The 19,228-nt window shown below is 27.9% G+C and overlaps 1 long non-coding RNA gene across 1 annotated transcript in view; it reads left to right on the top strand.

The window, feature by feature from the left end:
- Window positions 1-17,942, top strand: part of LOC136084384 (uncharacterized) — a 67,426-nt gene extending 49,484 nt beyond the window's left edge. The window contains exons 2-4 of the long non-coding RNA XR_010640530.1: window positions 17,181-17,391; window positions 17,688-17,756; window positions 17,898-17,942. This is a non-coding gene — a long non-coding RNA (uncharacterized LOC136084384). The remainder of the gene's footprint in view (window positions 1-17,180; window positions 17,392-17,687; window positions 17,757-17,897) is intronic.
- Window positions 17,943-19,228: the final 1,286 nt, after the last annotated feature.

The following is a 19,228-nucleotide window of genomic DNA, read 5'->3' as shown; positions in this document are numbered from 1 at the left end:
CCATATACGTGTGGACCGTTGCTAAATATGTTTAAGTATTTCAATATGATTATTAAGTTATGGTGACCATACCGGTATAATAAGTTTTAGGTAAGGTCATATTAAAGCTATATATAATGTTCTGACGATAACTGAATCAATATAGCTAAACGCATGTTTTAAAATTCGCAGAGAAATAATTTTATGCGAAAAGCATTGAAAACTATTGAATTAAGAATAAAGCGTTATTTATAGAATAAAAAAAAAATATTTAAGTGTTCAGATATAATAGATTTTAAGAATCGGTTAAATTGCAAAAATAACGTTGGACGGTAGTAGGATTAACAAAAGTTATTTTTTGAATATTAAATGTTATTAGTAAATGGCTTCGTTATGTTTATGAAAGAAATTTAGTTTCAGATGTTAGTTATTGTTAAAAGCGCACTATACAAATTATTGTAATTATATTTAACAATAAATAAAAAACGCAAAAATAATACTAACAATATGTAACAATAATATAAACTATACAATAAACATAAATTTCTTAAAACACTATGCTTAAAATTGTTTTTAAAAATAAAAGCTTTATTTATATTTATTTAATTTTTACGACTCTCAAATATTTTGTTTTTAAATTCGCGTGATGAAGTATTTATTAATAACACAACTCAAAAAATATGATGATAATGATGATAACGATGATGATGATGATGATGATGATGATGATGATGATGATGATGATGATGATGATGATGATGATGATGATGATGATGATGATGATGATGATGATGATGATGATGATGCTAGTCGATGATTGTGTTTAAAAAAATGTTAATTTTAATAAAATCATTTTAAAAATTAATTTTTCTCGTAAATTTCATGAGGAAAGTTGCGAACGTTACCTCTTTGTTGTACAAATCAATGTGGCATAAAAATTTTGCCTAAAGAGGTTTTACTCGAATTTGAAACAGCCGTTTTATATAAAAATAATAACTTTCACTCAGTAAATACATGACTTGTTAAAAACGTCTAAACAACGTCTATTTTACGTCATGATATCTTTATCACGTTTTAAGACGTCTTTATTACGTCGCGTGTTTACTGGGAAATTAAACACAAAGGTGTCCCAAAATAATACTTTTTTTAAAATTTCAATGTGCTCTAAACTGATTCCCATCATATTGATCCTAGATAAATACTTAAATCTTTTTTTGAATTATTTTATTACTAGAAGTGACATGAAAATACTGAGTTTTACGGTTTTGTAGACATGTGTATTTACATAAAAACAGCGCTATCTAGTATTTCAATATGTTTTAATAAGATGTAATAATTAGTACACAATTAATTCCCATAGGAATTATCAAAGATTGGCATCATTCGTATGAGCATTGTTAGCGATTGATATAATTTCCTCTGGACAATATTATTAGTTGGTATAATTCCCCATGGTTTTGTTCATAAAAAGTTCTATCTAGAAATTTTTTTTCGAGGAAAAAATTTCTAAATGAAATTGTTTGTGAGCGAAGGAATTCTAATAAGTGCACGAGGTAATTCTCGTGTAAATGTTCATAAAAGCCGTAATATATGATAGGAGAGGAAATAACGACATCATAGATTTTTGATGCAAGTGTAAAATATAGTATAAATCTAGTTAAAAACTGATTATTTCAAAATTCATTTAAAAAATAGGTAGAACAGCTAAAAGAGAATGATAATTGGACAGAATGAGAAAACGGAAAAATAAAGAAAGATTGAGGTATAATTACTTATTGAAGTACCCACTTAGGGATTTATCTCAGAGACAGCTTTCATCTAATGGTGATATTCTAAGATACTATCAATTTATCCTTTGCAAGTTACAGGTTAAATATAAACCCACTTCTACTAATGTAGGTTGCAAGTTAAAACCAAAATTCAAGGATCCTGTTTGTGAAAATGGTGTTTGTACAGATCCTAATAATTCTTGCTTGGTTACGAGAATTACAAAAATATGGGATAATGCTGGGTTAGGCAAGAAATTTGTGATTTCTGGGTACAATATAAAGTCTCATTTAACCTAATTTTAAATACAAGAAGTTGATATAACTAGTAATTGATTTCCTGGGTAACGGTTGGAAACACAGGTATAGTATTATTTTAATAACATAGTTGTATATTTCACAAACTAAAGCTGTTTTATTGAAAAGTATATATAATCATAAAAAGGTAGAAAAATATTATAAAATGATATCTTGGTACAATTCCAGAGATTGGATAAATCCATCATTAAATGTTGAACAGCTCATTGAATGTACTGCTGTTCCGGCAACAAGGTTCAATGTTAGTGTACGAAATCATCTGGCAATTTTAACTGAAGTATTTGAAACTGGAGGTACAGAAATTAATGATATATCGCTTTTACGAGACACACTTATGAAAAAATGTATAAATATGTAGAACTTGAAGGAGAATTGGAGTGGATTTTAATAACGAATCATCTTTAAGGCAAACAGTTTAATCTTCATTTAGATACTAAACTGTTAGAACAAATTATCACTGGGTTTAACATTATTTAAAAAATTGAGCAACTTACAGTCTCAGTAAGCTTCCCAAAGACACTACCATGGAAGACCATTTTTTAGGTGTTGTTCAAGGTCTCTTTTTAAAAGGAGTTAACCAAGCCGAAAAGGTGCACAATCTTTTAGAATAATGTAGAAAGCAGATTATTGGTATATATTGTGAATCAACTGCAAGCAATACAGATAGAGTCAATGGAGCAGTCCAATTTCTTACAGATATTTTGAAATTGCCAATATTGTGGATAAAATGTAGGAGACTTATATATGAAATACATATATCTCACTATCCCGGTGGGAAATCGGCTAGCGAATGGCTAGCGATATTCGTAATGATAAAGATAGCGATTTGGCCACGAGGATTGCTTGCTACAAAAAATTGCGACTAGCTAGCGACAAGTCGTTACGATAAAGACAGCGATTTAGCCACGAGGATCGCTACCTTTTTAAGCTAGCGGATCGCTAGCTACAAGTCGTTACGATAAAGATAGCGATTTGGCCACGAGGATCGCTTGCTACAAAAAATTGCGACTTGCTAGCGACAAGTCGTTACGATAAAGACAGCGATTTGGCCACGAGGATCGCTAGCTTGATAAGCTAGCGAATTGCTAGCTAAATAAGCTAGCGACCCGCTAGCTAATTAAGGTAGAGAATAGCTAGTGAAAACTCGTAACAATAACTGCACTTTTAGGCTAGTAAATATCGGTTAGGCTAGAAGATATTCCTGAAAAAATCGCATGCTATATTTTTCAGGGGAATGAATTATAACCATTGAAATAAGATTGCATTTATAACAAGTTAAATACAAAATGTTAAAACTGGTTTCAATAAAAAATTATAAACGTTAAAGTCATTATAAAATGTTAAAAGAAAATGTATGAATTATTTTTAAAAAATAAAAAAAGCCATTAACAACTAAATGATTTTGCTTAAATTAAATTAATATTATTAAAAGTTATTTAAAAATATATATGAAGAATAAAATAACTAAAAAAGAAAAAAGATGAATAAATAATAAAACAAATTTAAAAAAGAATTTAACTGGAATCACTACACGAGTCAGTGTTTAATTTTCGAATTTTTCTAACAGGACTGTTTAAATCATTTGTTAAAGAAGAATTTCTCTTTCTTGTTGCAAAATATCGATCTTTAGATTTTTTCAAGTGTTTCGCAATCAAGGTAGTCATACTGGATTCAGTGGCAGTTGGAAATAAACAGTAAGCTGCATCAAAAATCAAACTTTCGACTGGTCCTATAAACCTACGCTTTTTATCTGCACCAGTTCGATTGATGCTGCAACATAGCTTGTCTGTTATGCAAGTTTTAAAGCATTTTTTAAAAAGTCACTTACATTTTTCCCACCAATTTGCTTCATCTTTCTGCAAATGATATCTTTATCATTAGAGTGAATTTTTTTTTTTTCTAGTGAATCAAACTCTTCAACTGAATTTGCTGGTAAATAATCTATATTTATATTTTCGTTATTACCATGGTTAGTGTCTAAAAGTGAACGTATTTCGGTACGCATTTCGGTTTCCAACCCACAAACTTTTCTGTACATGGCATTCACTATAAATTGAATGCCTTCAACAGTATTGGGTTCAACGTTTGCTTTCAGAATAAAGTTATTTATTTGGTCTATCCCATTTTTTTGAGATGGCAAAGAAAAGGAAGAAGATGAATGCAATAGTGGTTGAATTTGTGAAACAGACTGCAACTCTGATGGAGACACTGTCTGTGTAACTGGCGAGTCATCTACTTGATCCATTGAGGCAGAGACAGACAGAAGGTTCTAAAACAAGATTAACAATGATTATAAATACTCTTAAATGATATAAAAACTCTATCACTATATTCTAATTATTTTATACTGATTCTTTCATTTAAAAATGATAACTAAAAAAACAACAAACAAACCATTCAAATGAAACCAAATAAAAATTCTTATTTTCACAAATGGGATAAAAAATTGTTAAAAATGTATACTGAATTGGAATTGGGGAGCTTTGGTGGCTCCCACAACGGCCATGATGGTAAAGACGGTTCTTCAGAAAGGCTTTTTCTTTTCTCTTTCCGTTTTGTAGATTTATAGGAGTTCTCTTGTTTTTTTGATGTATTAAATTCAATTTTTACTTCTGATTCTGCAGTAAGAATATGCTACAAAACAAATAACTTTTTTAGTATTTGTACAACCATAGTTTTATATGTACAATAAACGTATACAAAAATCTATATTATCAAGAAAGCCCACCAGAAATCAAAATAAATTTAGATCATAAAAATTAAAGTACCTAAATTAAATATTCAACACATTTTCTGCAATACTTAGTATATTGATTACAATATAAATAATTTATTAAATTGGTTTAAAAACACTCACATTCAATGGTGGAATGCTCTGCCTTTTGGTTTGACCCACACGATCAATAAGTCTAAGGAGTCCGTTTTTAGGAGTAAAATTTTTGTTTACTACAAGTTTTTGAATTTTTTGAATAAGCAATTTCGTATCAATTCCAACTGAAACGTATAAAATAAATAAAAAATACAATTTTTTAAGATTAATTTACTTTTAAAAAATGTTACTACTGAAACACTTTTTATTTTTTAATTCCAACAGGGTATAAAATACTTATCTGTAATATGCATGCCGCATTTATACCATCCTCATGCATTGCCTTTATTTGAAGGTCATCTTCCGTTAATGTTTGACCACGAGATCTCCAATCATCCATAGACCGATTTTTTAGTTTCTCTGACATTATTATGTCACAGTTTTTTAATTCCAGAACTTCACTGTCACAATACAAATATACAATATAATTCATCTGAAATAAAACATTTGCAAAATGTAACATAAAAATTATACATTTATTATTTAGAAAATACACAGTTAAAATAGTATAAAGACTTCAAATGAATTGATATATTTTTAAATCAACACAAAATTTTTTAAAAAATTAAAAAAAAACTAATCAAGTTCTGTAAATAAATTAAAATTATAACCCATAGCAATTTTGAAACTTTAGTTTAATTTGCAGACCAATGGGATAATTAGAAAGTAGTTTTCCCTACAAATAATCATGATGCATTTTCGAATGGGTCTAACATTATAAGCATGTGTGCGACTTTTCTGATAATATCCAATTCTAAGGACTTTTGATGAGTACGGAAATGTATAAAGTGGCTTCACATAAGATAAAAGAATTCCAGATATATGTAAACAGTCAAGACTTGTACTAGTGCATAAAACAATGGAACCATCATCAATAACAAAAGCACAATCCGGCAGATCAGTAGAAATCTTTACAGTGTTCAAGTGATTATTAGTTACTGATCGAAGATCATTTAAGCAAACAATTGCGTGTTGAAAAATGTTTCTACCTGTTTTAATTCTTTTTTTTTAATAAACCCAACATATTTTCGAATTGAAATGCAGAAAATGAGTCCAAAGGTCCATATTTTACTACAAAAAAAGCTAGATGAATTAACACATGCACATTATAGACCATAGATCTTTTGCTAAATAATATAGGCATAAATTCAACAAATTTTTTAACACACTCAGATGCAATAACATGATAAGCAACATATTCATCAGAAGCCAAAACATACATGCTGAAGTGCAACATAATAAAATGGTCATAATACCGATCTGGCAATTTATCATGTAAGAAAAATGGTCTAAGATATAAAACAAACTGTCGAAATTCAGAGGCTTTCCAGTTTTTAAAATTAACCAAAGAACTAAGTTTTCTGTGGAATTCTGATGGTAAATACTTCCTTATATTATCGATTTCAGCGGATAATTTACTCAGTAAATGTTGTGAAAGTCTACAAGATAAATGCAGAAAAGGTACTTTAGTGAAATAATATGCGCATAACTTTTTCACCACACCTTGGAGTACCAGATGCATATATTCTGGAGGACATGACGATTGCAGTCCACTTAATTGAGGAATATTCAAAAGAGGTGAAGGGCCATGCTGATTATTTTCTGATATACTTTTGTAACTTTCATCAGAACGTGGTGTACAATTCTGATCTGTAAAAATAATACGATTGTAACAATACTCACCTTTGATATTACAGTACCCACATCCGTAGTATGCATTGTGATTAAAAATATTTTGAGCAAATGAACGTGCAGGGGTATCGCAGATAAAATCAACATCAGAAACAACCATTTGTTGTCCTTTCAAATCAAAAGGAACACTTAAAATTTGCAATTCATCAACCAGTTGTTTAAGAAAAAAATTCAAATTTGGTTTTTCTACACCACAGTGCAATGCTACAGGAAGTGCACCAATATGATTATAATCCCTAAATGACATTAGAATTGGCCAAAATGATAATTTAGAAGCTTTAAAAACAGGCAAACCATCTAAATTAAAAAACAGTCGTAATTTTACTATGCCACTGTTGCCATCTTTATTTTTTAAACTTAATTGTAAATTACGATGGTCCATGCAATACAATAAATTGTCTTTGACGCCAATATATGACATCAAATTTTATTTTTCAATTCTTTTTACGCAATTTTTAGACTGGTTGTAGGTTATTGACTTAGCTTTAAGTGTAGTAACAGATAATGGCAAAGTTTTATCATAATTGATGTTTAATAACTTTAAAAGAGCTTGCATAGCATTTCTAGTCAGATTATATCTTAAATAAAAGTCCAAAAGCTTTTGATTTAGGTCGTAGATTTTTGATGTCATGCTAATGTCATTGTCCTTATCAGATGACTCATCTGAACTAATTACGTTGCTAGACTCAAATGAAATATCATTATTACAACTTGCATCACATTCATAATCATCAATTATTTTATTTTCAACTGCTTCAATGTTAGCATCTTCAATTAAAGATGCTCTAGCATTTTCAAAACTTTTTCGACGAGCTGTTCTTAACGACCTGATGAACTAAAAATGTAATTTTTATATTTGATACTGCTTTACATATATGTAAAGCAATATCAAAAGAATAGACTACACACACACACACAAATATATATATATATATATATATATATGTATATATATATATATATATATATATATATATATATATATATATATAATACATGTATTTTATATATATATTATATATATTATTATTACATATATTATAATATATGTTATATAAAAATAATAAAAGTTAGTTAAAAGTAATATAAAGCAATATAATATAGGTAAAGTATTATCAAAAAAATGGCGAATATTAGGGTTTTTAATGGGATTTTTTACAACTTTGACTTCGAATTAGAGCACTTGTCGTTGATTTTCAGGTCTACGTTTTTATATTTTTCTGAATCAGTATAAAATTCTCTATCATAATCAATCATAAAAAAAAAAGGGGGGGGGGTGGTGGGAAAAACTGCAGTTGCGCCACACTTATGAAAATCTTTTAACTTTGATTACATTATGTTTTAAACAAAAATATTTAAAAATTATTTTAGTTCTTTATTAAAAAGAATTTTGTGCTGTTTCTAATGACATAAAATAAACAAAAATCAATTGTCAATAGTAAACTGACTGCGCTTATCTATCTTACCAACATCTTTTTCCACTAGTCTGGAACAGTGCGCCGAAACTACAACTGTATTAAAACATTTCGACTTAAAGGCCGGGTGAATAAAAATGAGCAATTTTTATCAAGTTTTTATTAAAGTAAAATTGACCAATTACTAAGTATACTGCTTACCTTTACGTAAACAAAAATTTAACGAAAGCTCCTAAAGTTTTTATTCACGTAAAACTGACCAATTACTAATTAAAAGCAATTTGTGTAGCTGGCTACAAGATAGCCACAAATCAATAGCTAGTTGATAGCTACATATCGCAGTTTTTAATAAAGAGATTGTATTATAATTGCTCATCTTTATTCACCCGGCCTAAAATCAGTAGCTAAAAAGCTGCGATATGTCGCAATCAAATCGATTATTAGAGTCCTATTTACAGTAGCAACCAGACAATCTCTAATGGCCTTACTATAAAAGGACAAAAATAGACTTCGACAAAGCACTAATTGCAACAATTTTAATTACAACTATCAAAAATGAAATAGTCTATAAAAAATGTTTGTCTGTCTAGACAATCATTTTAAAAACGGACACTAAATGAACAATCTCGATTTTTTAATGAGGTATAGAAGATCTATTTAATATATAATTTGGACTTATAACGAGTAATTAAATTTTCACTGCAGCATCGTTTCAAAAACTGAAAACGAGCACAAAATTGAAAATACAATTTTTCTAACAGAAGTTCATTTTTTAATTTTTTGTCCAGCGTGTGCTGTTGATTAAAAAGTTAATGTCTATTTAAAAACCTCAAAATGGACTATTTTGTGCTCAATTGAAGTTCATTAATTACTCAGTTCTGTTGTTTTTCAATTCTCAGTGAATGTGCGTGAAAATTTATTTTTAAAATGCCCTCTCCAGTTTGGGATTACTTCAAAAAAGTTGAAGGTAAGTTTATCATTTAAAAAATCTGATCAATCCTGATTTTCTTAACATTCTATCCTCAGACTGTGAATCTGACTATGATTGGATCTAAATTTTGGAAAATCAACTATTTATGTAAACATTATTGTCATATTCCGTCCTAAAATTTGTCACCACTTTAAATTTGTCACCATAAAAGTCATTTTTACCATCAAATAAAATTCAAATATAATGTATCGTATATTTTCTTTTTTGTTTCTAAGGGATTTTTTGGATAATTTAGATTTTATTGGCAAAAATCAATATTTCTGGTTTTATGAAATCAAGTAAATTTAGACAAAATCATAGACACCAAATAGACAAAAAATTATGCTTTGTAGACTTATGAAGTGAAAATTATTTTTTAACTGAGCAATCTTAGAACACCATCAAAAATTTGATAGACACAACAAGGACAAAAAATTAAACATTTGTTGTGTCCATTACAACATACAGAATTGTCTATGTCTGTGTTGTAAGTCTATCCATAGACTAGTCTGGTTACTAATTTACAGAACAAATAAATGAAATGTAAGTTACCGTTTCAACTTGGCCCATCCGTTTAGAGCTTTGAAGAATTCTGGTGCATTCCGAATCATCTGAAGATATTTTAGATGCCATATTTGATAATGATATTGATATTTTAAAAACGATATGAATCGTAGTGTGATAGTGCAAAAAATGAAATAGCGATAAAATTGCAGGCTATGTATAGCAAATTTGAATATGACAAGTTAAGTCGTTAGAGAAATTACGCCAAAAATCATAACAGTTGTGAAAATTTATGTTGCGTAATTCGGAAGTATGTAAATTAACACTTTTAGACTCGTTTCTTTATCGACGCACTTTTATGATACGCAATTTAATCATAATTATTATTAAATTAACTATAGGTAATATATAGATATCGTGTCTATATTAACTATAGGTTAATATAGGAGCGATATGTAGTTTTTGAGATATATCTCGATATCGTAATAAAGTCGCTGAACAAAAGCTACGATATTTAGTTATCAACTAGCAATCTATTTCTGGCTATCTAGTAGCCAGCTAGACAAACGCGATATGTAGCTAGCGTCTTTTCGTAATAAAATCGCTTTCTTAAAAACTGCGATATGTAGCTAGCGACATTCGTTACAAAATCGACATGTTTAAAGTTCAATTATTTTCATAATTATAATAGATCCAACACTAAAAATCGAATTTTTGAAGATGTTAAAGACATTACGAAAGAATAAAATAAGAAAAGAAAAATCGCTAGAAAATCGCTATACAGCTAGCTAGTCGCTCGCTAGTCGTTAGCTCACTTCCCACCGGGATATAACTGTTCTTACGGGTGAGAAAACTAAAAGTCCAAGAAGAGCTATTTTATGTCAAGCTAAAGAACAAGTGGCCTGAAATCTGCAAGAAAGTTAATGAAGTAAAAAATCAATTTAAATTGGACTGCCAAAAAGATGATCTAAAGATTGGCTCTGTTCTTCGCGCTGTTGCCGAGGAAGGTAAGACATTTTTGACTAATCCAACTACTGATATTGTGTTATCAAGGAATGATTATGGTATAGTTTGTGAGCCAGCCTCCTTCTTCCTTTGAGTACAAGAAACTACAAGATTTTAAGCTCCATCAACCTGGCGCCTGACATGAGGCAAGTTGTTTAGCAGATCCGATCTACATCGTGGCTTATTATATGACCAAATATATCAGTAATATCTTGACAGAAAAAGAAGTGCTGCAGTTGAAGGGTGCAAGTTTATCATTGCAATCTGCTATCGTACATGGTTTTTTAAAAGTTTTTTAGGATTTCTGGTTCCCTACAACAATTTGAAATCCATCCAGACGGCTAATACATTATTAGAAATTAATAAGAATATTGGAAATGCTTTCCTTCCAGAATAGGATGCCATTCGTGGTACCTAACTCCGCAGCTCTGTGTTTTGAGGATGAAGAAGTTCCTTCTAAAACATAGCTAAAAATGCTGTTAGCTCTGATTGAGTTTGAAGAGCCAAATGAATTTCAACGTTGTAAATTATCAAATTGAGACCACAGAGCTACTTGAGCTGATTTCCGAGCAAAGCTACCTTCTCTCCAAACATTTTAAAATATCACAAGCAAGTATAAAAGAATGGCTCAATAATAGTCTTAATACTTTAGATGTTTTTAACCATCCTCAGTTGCTATAATTTATTTTATGGATCATATCAAAAACATATCTGTTCTAAATAATGGTGCAGGATGAAACATTAAGCTTATTAAAGATTTTATTCCAGCTACTAGAAATGAAGATCATCTTAAAAATGTACTTTTTGTAGTTAAAAAGTCTAAAAAAAACTTGACTAAGACTATGAATTAAAAGGAGCTTGGGACTGTTCAAAAAGTTGTATTTTTTGAGAAATATTTTACTGCAATAAAATCTTAAATTTGGTAATAAATATTGTTTGGTTTTAATTTTCTAATATGTAAAAAAATTGTGTTGATTTAAAAATTTTCTATTAATGTTAAGCCAGGTTAACATTAAAATCGTAAAACTCAGATTTTACATATAATTTTAAAATCAAAACAATCAATAAAATAAAAATTTTCTTCAAAAATTATTAAAGTTTCCTGTGAATAAGCTTTCAGAGCGTATGCAGTAGGCCGCTACCAAGTTCAACCAAAAGTCAACAGTCATCTCACTTTGGGAAATGTTCTATTTTTCTTTAATAAAATATTTTTTAATTTAAAAAAGTTCAAAACTACTTTCAGAGCATATACAGTAAGCCGCTACCAAGTTAAAGTCAACAGTCACCTCACTTTGGGAAATGTTCTATTTTTCTTTAATAAAATATATATTTTAGTTTAAAAAAGTTCAAAACTGTCATTTTTTTGGAAAAAACAGAACAAATTACATTTTTATGGTTTCATTTAAGTATTGCGAAATAGAACAGAACATCGCCTATACTGTTATTTTCGCGATATAAATTGGTATAATAACAACAAGTTTGTCATTTTTTCATTTTTTTGTTGGGAAAGAGTTACTTTTTGCAATGTTTAAGATATAAAATGTTACATAAAATCTGATACGGATAAAATATTTATATTAACTATATATTTAGCTTCTGGAATTTTGGTTTTATTGAATTCTGGTTTTATGGAATTTTTAAACGAATTTTCACACATCTTATATAATGAGTTTTTAAAAAATCTTTTTCAGACTGGATTTAAATATTTAAAAGGAATGCAAAATGTAAATCTGGGCAACTATCAAAAAAAATAACACATAGTATTATAACTAGACATCAAAGTGAAAGATATGCTTTGCAACCAAGTGAACTACCTATTAGTGACCTCCAAACATATAAACAGATTATTCAATATGCCTAAAAGGTCAAAAAAGAAATAATCACAACTGAAAAAATTGGTTCTCCTTCCATAGTTTTAAAAGTGAGTGATAAAATCTTTAAAATTTGGAGAAACTTGAATCCAAATCTCCCATTAATGAAGGAGAAACCTCAAAGTGAAAATTTTCAAAGAACGTTTTGAAATGTAATTGCACCTGAATCTAAAACTTTAAAACATAAAAACAGTGTATGTTGGTTGAAAAATAACCTTTTAAAAATGTTTGGTATATCAGCATGCAGATGTGAACTTCTTTTTTTAAATTGTCATGATAGGTTTGAAGTTAATAATTCATTTTCAAAAGGCCACAATTTTAAAACATCTGTTTGTTCAAACAAATTTATTACTACACTGCCAACAATTTTTAACGCTGCGCAGTTTTTTATTTCCTCTTAAGTTATGTCAATATATTTTAATAACATATCACCCTTTAGAAATGTTTGATGCAAGAGTTGCTCTAATAAGCACTATGTGAGTCTGTGAAGAACGCAAACAGCTTACTTTTTTTTTTCTGTTATCGTTTTTATGCTTGTTAATATTTTGAATATTTTTTTTAAGCTATAAAATGAATTTTTTTTAATTTAAGGTTCCAGTTTCAGAACTAGAGTATGTAAAGGATCAGAGAGTTAAGCAAGGGCCCTTTAGAACCTGGCAGATACACCTAATTGATTAGAAAGAGACAGCCAATATTGCAAGAAAAATAAGTAAGGAGAAACTAATTTAACAAGTGACACGGTACTCCATTTAGATAATGATTGCATCAGTGAAACTTTTGATAAATAGATAACAATGATAGTTATAAAAATGAGAATCATGAGTTTTTTGCAAAACTTTGTGAAAAAAATTACACAGATTTAACTAACTTTACCAAAGTTGCTATCAGGTTCGAGTTAAGTGACGCTGCAACATTTGCCATAGCAACTGCTACCTTGATAGACTATCGAATTATAACTCAGAATGACAGATCACAAATTATCACTGAAAAACAGATACTTTACAATAAATAGCGTGTTTCAACCATGATTAGTAAAAAACATTGCTTAGAAGTTTTTCATTTCAAAGTCATTGGACTAGATGGTAAAAAAGATAAAATTACGTTTTGCAGATATATTAGCATATTGATCTTTATGCTGAACCTATTATTAATAGAATAGTAAAGGATGAACTTCAAAACTAATAATAAAAAATAGAACAAAAATTACAATGGCAATCGAGACACTAAAAATACTCGAAAAATACAACAGCATTGGTAGTTTTGAAGCTATTCTTCTGGATAACACTTCCGCTAATTCTAGTGCATATAACGGTTTAGTTGTGACATTAAAAAAGGCTTTTAAACCAATGAATCCATTTAAAAGGATGTGTACTTCACCTAAATGAGTTACCACTTTGTTGTGTCATTCCTGAAGTAGATAATAAAATTAACGGTTCAAAGATATATAAGGGCCCTATTGATAAAAAACTTCTTCAGGTAATTTGCATGATTTACCAATACTTGATTTTCTTCCAATTCATTCAATGATTGACTTCAAAGTAAACTCTAATATTTTATCTGATCTTAGCACAGTTAAACGTAAACTTTACAAATACTGTATTGGAATATCTAATGGTTTTATACCCCCAAAACATTTAATAGAAAACCAGGACCTGTTTACAATGCCAGATGGCTAACTCTAGCTTTAAGAATAATGATTTATGCAAGAGTGAAAACCCGACAGATAAGTTGAGGGCAATTACAAAGTATATACTCCGAGTATATTGCCCCATGTGGTTTGCCCATAAAAGGTCTGGTCTATATAAAAATGCTCCTAAACTTCTTCATAAGACAGTACTTATACTATACTTTTATTTTATTAACTATGTATAAAGTTATCAACTTATTTAAAACGTTTTCATATAGAGGGGATTTAGAGAAAAAATGTTTGTGCACTGTACTTGTTTATGTTTCGATAATTGAAAAAAATTAAATAATCAAGCTTTTTGTGGTGGAAATTTTATAATAACAATTTCTTCCAAATATTTTAAAAACTTAACATCATTAGCAGAAAATAAAAGTTTACATTAAGTAAGTCAAAGAATGCTAATAAAATTAATAAACTCATATACATATATTTTGGATTACTGTTTTCTATGGTTTGTATTTTATCATAAAACTTCCAAGAATACCGTCTACTGCTTGTTCATCTTGCACCTGTTTGTGCCACATCATCTTCTACATTCGTACCCTGATCCTCTGATTTCATAACCTAATTTAAAACCACAAAGAACTAGGGTAAAATAGCTAGCATTTTAAATGTACATTCATAAACCAAATTTGGAATTACACAGACCAACTTTACATATAGACAATTTTATGAATGGAAATTTCCAAAACTTCTTGTACCATCCATGTTTATTTTTGACATTAAAAAATTAGTAACGTCGCGACATAACATATGCAGTGGTTTTTACCAGCTCTGCTCTTTAGCAAATGTTAAACTAAAATGCATCTAAAATAATGAAAATATTTAGTTATTAAACCTCTTGATTATTGTAAAGATGAATACCTACTGTTACACAATCATACTAGCGTTTAAACGGTTTATAAACTTACAAAAAAAGTTCTTGCAGCAGGACTTTCATAACAAGAAACCAGCAACTATTATTTTTTAATTGTGTCAATGTGGCCATCAATTTATCAGTTGTTTTGCTTTCAGTTGTTGTAAGGAAGTGAATCTTAAAAACGCATTTAAGTCTAATTCAGTTATTTTGCTAATAAAAATAATTTTTTATTAAGTTTTTTATTTCGTTTTAATTATGCTTTTTTAAACCGCGGGACTTAAACTGTTATGTGAGTCTTCTGACCAATGGCTTTATTACTATATTATAATATAATAAACGTTTATTAAACGTCGATCAAACGTTTAGAATAACGACTTATATTATTCAATATTGTTAACGTTTGATCGACGTTTAACAAACATATACATTAAAAGATTTAATGCGCAGATATTAAATCTATACATGTTTGCGTTTAATGAAGATTGAGTAAAGATTTACAAATTGACTAATGTAAGTCGATATTCTAAACGTTAGATTGACGTTTAGTAAACGTATATATAAAAAAAGTTTAAAATTTACATTTCAAATCAAGTGTCGATTTTAAGGCAATAATATGTCGCTAAACGTTATATCCATTTTTCGACCGATTTCGACTAAATATATTGATCAATTCTGAACCAATCTGTGTTTACTGGGAAAGCGCAGATTTTAAATCTATAAATATTTATGTTTAATTAAGGTCGATTAAAAGATTGACTAACCCAGCAAACATGTCAGCGTTGAATCAACGTTGAAAACCGGTCGCAGCGTAGAAAAAGCGTTGCAGTCACAAAAACAACGCGTTTTCAACGTTGAATCAATGTTTGTTTTTGTATACTAAATCGCGGTAAATTTAAACGTTGAATAAGCCATGAAATTGTAACGTAATTTAGCTTCTCAAAAAAAGACGCTTATTCAACGTGGAATCAACTTACGCAAAAAGCCACTTTAAAGACGATTCAAAATCTATGCTTCATCAACGTTAAAAATAAACCGCTTTTTAAACGTCACATTTTCAACGTTGAATAAGCGTATAAATATCAACTTATATTATCTTCTCAAAAAAATGCGTTTATTTAACGTTAGGCATTAGCTGCTTTTTCAACGTATTTAAGCTATTTATGAAACAACGCTTATTCAACGTTACATATACCAACGTTGAAAATGTGGTAGTTAAAGAACGTGGAAAAAGTGTTATTTTGCCAACGCTAATTAAACGTTGTTTTGACAACGTTGAGAAAGTGACACATTGAAAATTATTGTCTCATTAACTAGCCATTACAAAAATAATTTGCCGTAAAGAAAAGACAATGAAAACTTAATAGAATGCATGCAGATAGTATAAAAATTTTTTTTTAATAAAGTTATGTTTTATAACTTCTTTTTATTGCGGCTAATTTAAAACTTTTATATTTTGCATTAAATTGTATATAATATACATAAATCTCAGAGTATATTCGGTTTATTCAGGTTATTTTTGTTGATGATTTATTTGATGATTTAAATGCGTTATTTCTAAGTTAGAAATAGCACTTAGTTTTGATAAGATTCAGATGTTTTAAGTAATATCAAAATTAATAAAACATTATAAGTCAGACTAAATTTAGTCTGTTAACAGACTAATTTTTTTATTTATTTAAAAAACTTTAAACACCATTTATATATATATATAATGTATGTATATATATATGTATATATACATATATATATATATATATATATATATATTTATATATATATATATATATATATATATATATATATATATATATATATATATATATATATATATATATGTATATACATATAAACATATATATTTGTTTATATTATAAATGTTTATATTATAATTTGTTGTTTAAGTATAAATATTGTTTATATTATAATTTGTTTATATTATAAATGTTTATATTATAAATTTGTTTATATTATTTATATTATCAATGTATATATATATATATATATATATATATATATATATATATATATATATATATATATATATATATTATATATATAATGTAAACATATATGTAGATATAAATAAATATATGTATATATATATATATATATATATATATATAAATATATATATATATATATATAAATATATATATATATATATAAATATATATATATATATATATATATATAATTATATATATTTATATATATGTAAATAAAACAAATGATGCTTTTTTTTTAGATGATCTATTACAATGACTTAACAATCTTGGGCTTAAGTTGTTTATTTTAAAAACAGATTGAAGCAGAGGCAGTTGCTCTATGTTGTTGGGTAGAAGATGGTTGGTTATTTTTGTCAACTGGTGTTCATGGAATGAAAGCTGCCTATAATAGTTTTCCAATTGATTATTCATGGAACAAGCTTAGAGTTAAAAGAATTAAAGTTACTGGAGGTCATTAAATTTTACAGTACTCATTCCTATTTTAGTTGTTTTATATGAATAAAAAAACTGTTATAGTTTTATATAAATGGGGAAGTACTATATCAAATTAACTTCTATAATTAATGGTGAAGTACTATATCAAATAAACATCTAATAAATCTTATTTTTATATTTGAATCTGTTTATTGTATTGTGATTGCCTAGATATATATCGTAATCTGTTTGCACTGGGTCTACATTTTAGTTTTTACATTTTTGCTTATATTTGTTTTACTAAATAATTACTTATAAGTATCTATTATTAGATAAAGAAGTAGGCGAAGGATTTAATTTTACGACTACAGAGGACTCCAAAAAGGAATGAAAGTAATTATGTTAGTGAATGATTGTGTTTCTCTTTGCATTTAACTTTTTATATGGTGAAGAATAAATAAAATTTAATATTAACCTATTAGTCATATCTGATTTTAATAATACTGTTTAAATTTTTTTGACATGTGATAATTTGATTTTAGGTGTAAGTTTATTTAGTAAAGTTCTGGAGGATCAAAGATAGAGGAATGATATGGTTTTAACTGGTTTTCATCTTATAAACGAAGTACATTATATGATTTAAATTGATGGTTTAAGTTTCAACTATTCAAGTTAGTTTAATTTAGTTAATTTATGTATGGAATTGTGACTATTTTTAATTGTAAAATTTGCCTTCCGTAAAATGTATATATCTATATTTATATATATATATATATATATATATATATATATATATATATATATATATAAATATACATATATATATATATAATATATATACATATATATATATATATAATATATATATATATATATATATATATATATATATATATATATATATATATATATATATATATATATATAAATATATATATATATATATATATATATATATATATATATATATATATATATATATATATATATATAATTATATATATACAGCTATGCTCAAATGTATGGAGCACCTATTTGTTTAAAAATATTTGTGTTTAAAAAATGAGATATACATGATGAATTTTTTTTTAAATGGTATAATGGTATTTTATTTGTTTTTTACGTTTAAGCATTAGTAAATCATTTAATGCATGTTGAATTTGCTTGTCTGGGCATGATTAGACTTGTCTTAACTTGTCTACATACTCACTTAGTATAAATTCTGTCGAATTAAGATATTCATTTCATTCTTATCTTAAACCTAACTATTGTCAGCCGCTCATTATCTATTGTTTAAAAGCAGTGATTTTTTTTATCGTTCTTTATTTATTTTCATTATGAGTAAAACACGCGAACTTTCTGTGATTGAAAGAAGCCAAATTGTGATACTCCATAAACAAGGACATTCCCAAGTGGAAATTTCAAAAATTATGAAATGCTCAAGGAAAGCAGTGCAAAATGCTATAAATAGATTTAGTGAAACTGGTTCATACGAAAATAGACCAAAAACGGGAAGAAAACGTATACTTTCTCCTAGAAACCATCGTTTCCTCAACAGGATTTCACTTCGAAATCGGACCAAATCTTCTAAAGACTTGGTTAGCAATCTGTGGGAGCACAGAAAAATTCAAATTTCTGCTCCAAGTGTTAGAAGATACTTAAAAGAAGGTAATTTACATGGAAGAAGGGCTCGCCGAAAACCATTGCTGACTGAGCACCATAAGAAACTTCGTTTAGAATGGGCTAAACAGCACCAAAATTGGTCATCAGAAGATTGGGCCAAAATTATTTGGTCAGACGAATCAAATATAGAGGTAAGGCATCATTATGACTTACGGTGTAACCAAAAAATAAAAAAAATATCATTTCGAAA

This window comes from Hydra vulgaris, chromosome 08, assembly GCF_038396675.1.
Source record: "Hydra vulgaris chromosome 08, alternate assembly HydraT2T_AEP".
Taxonomy (NCBI): domain Eukaryota; kingdom Metazoa; phylum Cnidaria; class Hydrozoa; order Anthoathecata; family Hydridae; genus Hydra; species Hydra vulgaris.
Note: the sequence above shows the minus strand (reverse complement) of the source record. Positions and strands in the feature narration are given on the sequence as shown.